Source organism: Oryzias latipes, chromosome 4 (assembly GCF_002234675.1).
Source record: "Oryzias latipes chromosome 4, ASM223467v1".
Classification (NCBI taxonomy): Eukaryota; Metazoa; Chordata; class Actinopteri; order Beloniformes; family Adrianichthyidae; genus Oryzias; species Oryzias latipes.
Genome location: NC_019862.2, coordinates 27,471,215 through 27,476,486, shown reverse-complemented (window position 1 = coordinate 27,476,486; position 5,272 = coordinate 27,471,215).

Genomic DNA, 5,272 nt, shown 5'->3' with positions numbered 1-5,272 from the left:
CCAGCCACCTTTCATAATGAACTTTCCCTCCTTTAGTCTCTCGTGTCAGAAAGAAGGTGCAAAAGAAATGTGACCGATTCCTCCATTTTCAGAGCAGTCAAATCTTCATTGCACGGGCCTCCCTGCCACTCTCTGCTGGCAAAAGGACCCGGTGTGTAATGGAAAAGTACTTGACTGCCACAGGAGCTGCAGCAGGCTTTGAATCTCTGTCTGGCCTTGGCTATAACAAGAGTGAGACAGTGAAAGATAAGCCTGTCTCTGCTCGCCTGCCTCCCCAGCTGTGACTTTCCACACACCGACATCTTTATCTTGTCCAGGAGTCAAGGAAACATAAAGCTCCAGTCCAGCACAGGTAGTAGTAGTTCAAGAGATGGGAATCAAACACAGCAAAGTGTTGTTAAAAACTCAAAAGTGTTTTTGGTCCACAAATCAATTTCCTACTGTCTGTATGTGAGCTGCTAATCTATAATAAATGTAAAAAAGGCAAATCTAATGCTTTAAAGAAAAAAAAAACTGGAAAAAAAAACAATGAGAAAATAATCTTTCAAATTATTAAGTAAAAAAAATACATTACCTTTATTTCAATTAAAATTTCAAATCCAATTTCAAACTGTTGAGTTAAAAAAAAACTTCCTCATAGATTTGTAAGATTATATTAGAGAAAAGTTAAAAAGTCAAATATCTTTGTTTTTATTACATTATTTATTCAACATTTTTTACTTACATAATGCCCTTTCTGTAACCAAAAAGACTGGTTGTAACTCACTTTTTCTAAAATAAGAATGTGCTTCAGAGCTTTATTTTGGGCCATTTTTCATTTTACAAATCAAAGTCCTATATCATGCACCAAACAAACATTTATTTAGCTTTTAAGTGTCTTAAGCAGTGTTTTGATCCGTTAACACATTTCTGAGGATTCCTGCGCTCTGAGTACCAGACCCTCCCTTGAAAACGAGCGGGTTTTCTTACATTGTGACGCAGATAAGTGCGAACAGCCCCGTTCAGGAAGAGTCTGTGCTGCCAGCACCGCCCCCAGGCTAACTAACACGCGCACACACACACACACACACACACACACACCCACCCACACACACACACACACACCCACGTTCTCCATGGAGCTGGCGGTGATTGGCAAGAACGCTTTCCTTTTATATGCACAGTATGCTCATCCATCTTTGCAAAAGTTCGGATGTTTTTTTGTTATCGTGGGTAAAACACAGAAACACCACCGAGGCCGACTCCAGGATGACGTCATGAGATGGGCGACACCCACAAGGAGCGAAAGCTGGTGCCTCAGAGATCCAGTCGTCTCGTTTCCTGATGGGAAAAGAGCTCAGGAAATGCTGAAGTTTGTGCTCCTGCATGGAGAAATAGCATCAGCTGACTCAGAAGCACTGAGGAAGATAATCACAGAGAATAATAATCAATCGGGGGATAATTACGGTTCTCTGTATCCCTTGTGCTATCTTGGATGACCCCACCCTTACATTGACATGTTCTCCCTACCATGACAAAGGTGGACCTCCACCAGTGAGGTTCACAAATCACTGAAGAAAAAATGTTCAGCGCACTGTCTAGTGGGTCTAGATGACCCAACTCCCAAAGTTAAAGTGCCTAGGATAGCACAAGGGTTACTCGCGGATTCTGCGGATTCGCATGTGTCTTTGGTCCCTAACCCCAACGAATACGGGGGAATACTGTATTTAATTAACAATTCATTTTTTATGTGCCAAAGGTAATATATTATATACATGGATTTTTTTTACTATAAAAGGCTCAAGAATAGCATAGGCCCTTGAATGTAACAGCTGTTTAACAAATGCACTGCAGGGCTCTTTTTGATTTTAAGTCCCTTTAAAATTAGACTCAACAGGTTGTTCCTATTTTAGCTAAATCAGAGAAAAAGACAAACATTTAGGATAGGAGGTGACAAAGGGGTGGAGATGAGTGCAGATAGCAAAGTCAAACTGAAAATATGCAAAGGATTAGTAGGAACTGCTGTGCATGTTTGACAAGGAAAAACTTAGAAGGAACCGAATCTGAAAGCAGATCATGACTGAACACACATATTGATTTAAAACTAAAGTGATAGAGTGAAAATCCTTGTGGAAACTTAACACTATAAATAAAAAATGTTGCAATAAAATGGCGAGTCGCTAATGAGTCATGTATGGGTGCTCTATACTGCTCTCAAAAAAAAGAAAAGAACATTTTGTTCCCTTAAGCAATATTGACATAAATAGTTTTTGTGCCCTAACCCTTAAATTTGCGGGTTCCTACCAGAATGTCAGATGGTGTTCTAGGTCTTAATGGGCTAAACAGCAAACCAACAAGGAAACAATATTAAAATCAGGTGAAAAGGGTCCAATTATTGATTTAGGTTCACTCCACACCTCAGACCTTCGCATGTTAAATGCACACATTACCAGCAGTTATGACTCTTAACAGTTTTAGGTCAGAGGTCAGAGCGATTTTAATTGCCATTGTCAGTGAAATGAATAAAACAGTTTCACAGACTAGGAAGTCCTGCGGGGCCAATGTGCCACATACAACACTAAGAATAAGAATAAAATAAAAATAATCAAATAAACTGTAATGAGCCACAAACATAGACACAGAACAATAAAAATAAATACAATAGTGCAACAGAGAATTAATGAAGTGCATGTTTACCATATGATTTTCCACCTCAAAAATACACGAAATTACAGCAGTTTTATGATTGACATCCCTAACAAGTACCTGTCCTAATGTCTGTAAAGAAAAAGCTCTTTTTTAAGATTGTGGGCAGATTTGTGTTCAGAGTCTGAGAGACTATCAGAATAGCCTCTAGCCTCTCAGACAGTGAATCTTGGTTTAACCACAACAGCAGAGGCACCTTAGTAAAGATGAAACATTTCTGTTTACAGACAATATCGGTTTACAGAAAACTGTAATAAAGCAACAAACACAGACGGTCCACAGATGAGGGTTATAGAGGCTCTGGTGAGAGGCCTCTCCCACACCAGTGTTTACTCTGCCTTCAGGGCTGAAGAGTGAAGAGAACAATGACGAAAGCATCAGCGCCGGTTCAAACTACAGCGAAGGTAGAACAGCAGAGTGAGACCAAAATGAAACGAACATGTTTGGGGGGTTTGACTTAAAGTCATTTGAAAGAACGCGGCCTGGTCTGCAAAGAGAAAAAACTGAGAAGAAGATGAAGAAACTGAATCAGACTGATGACAAAGTAGATTTTTTTTAAAAACAAAAACTTTAAATCTTAGATGTTTAAAAACAGACACAGTATTAAAACTATATCCTAAATCCAGTTTCTTTACTTGTCACACTAGAATTATTTTCTACAAGATCCTAAGAAATAAAAACTCGTGTATTTCTAAAACAAAACAGTTTGTAGCAGTGGCGATTTCTGTAACCCTTGTGCTATCCTAGGCACTTAAACATTGGGAGTTGGGTCATTTAGACCCACTAAACAGTGCGCTGAACCTTTTTTCTTCAATGATTTGTGATCTTCACTGGTGTCCATGGATTACATGAAATCTTTTCCACCTTTATCCACCTTTGTCATGGTAGGGAGAACACGTCAATGTAAGGGTGGGGTCATCTAAGATGGCACAAGGGTTAAAGGCCCGTTCACACCGGGACGAATTTCGCCGGCGATTTTCGCCGACGTTTAACGCCTCGTGACTAAACAAAGGGCACCAATGAGAGTGTGCACACCGACGCGAAAAAACGCCACGCGCCAAAGCGTCAAAAAAAACAAACGCCTCGGGTTTGTTTGTTTTTTTCGACGCGTTGCGTCGAAATCTATTTGACCAATGAGAATGGCGCTTTTGCACACGTGTCTGGAGCTTCTGAAGTTACAGCAAAACACAACTTGGGGGCGCTCAAACACAAAACTGCCTTGCTGAGCACACATACCAGCGAAGAAGATAGACGCCAAGTAGTGTCTACACTGCCGCGAAGAAATAATGACGGACATTCTAAAATATCCCCGAACCAAGCACCAGTTGGAGCTACTGGTGCTTGAAATATTCATGTTTTCTTTGTATTATTCTGACAAGTGCGTAAATACTTGCTCTCTTCTTCTGAGTCAAAAGCGACTTTAAGAAGCGTAAAGTTGCGCAGCGCCACCTTGTGTACAGGAGTATTTCTGTTTACATTAAGCGCCATCTAATGTCAGGGAAGGAAATTGCATGTTCGCTCGGCTCATCGTCAGCGAAAATCGCCTGGGTGTGAACACAAAAAACGTGGCGAAAAACGCTGGCGAATAACGCCTGGCGAATATTCGTCCCGGTGTGTACGGGCCTTAAGACTGCAAGGGAAGCTCGACTTCCCTTATAATGTCACAAAATTAATGGTCAAATATGTACTATTGTATTAACATTTTACTGACTAAAAATGCATTAGAAAACGTTCATCTCAAAGACGAGTTCCTTCAAAATCAGTTACATATAGCAGGTCGGCTGACTCGATTTCCTTCTCATACATTTCCGCAGGGTCACAGTGCATTTCCCTATTGAAGCCCAGCGTCCATTGACTTCAATGGGGCTGCTTTGACCGTTTTTTTTTCAGCGCTTCGAAACTAGACGGTCATTGGATAAACACTGCGATTATGTCTCGTCCACGGACGCTCAGCGTCTCTGGGGGTGAAGGGGGAGTGGGCTCCGAGCTTCTGCGTGATGATTGGAGGGTCTGTCGTAAGACTGCATCTCCTTTTGACAGACAGCCAATCTGTACTATAAGGAATCACTGAAGCTATTCGCGCTCAGTCCCATCGCGGATTCCTCAAGTTCAGTCAAAATAAAAACTGCTGCAACCTATTTCTTTGATATTTGCTTCGTGAAATTGCTTGACTTTTTACTTTTAAATAAATAGACAATTTTATGATGTAGGCCGAAAATGAGCTTCCCCTCTCTGACAGACCAGTAGCCGCCACTGGTTTGTAATAACTGCTACCTGATAAGTCACTGAATTTCATATCATGTTTAATAAATTATTTTACTAAACTAATAAACAGAGATTATGAAATGTTGGTACCATCCCGACTACAAAGAAAACATTAAGTACAATTGAAATAAATCGAGAAATATCAGTTTTTTTTTTGTTTGTTTATTTTTAGCCTGAAAAAGCACAAGGTCAGATTTGGCTCCTTTTTATTATTATTTTATTTTTCTATTTTTAGCCCACTTTGAATTCCTGCTACCCAAAATGATTTGACGAAAAACGTATGGTCAAAATAACCTTAAAAGCACAAAAGAAACTTGCTCAT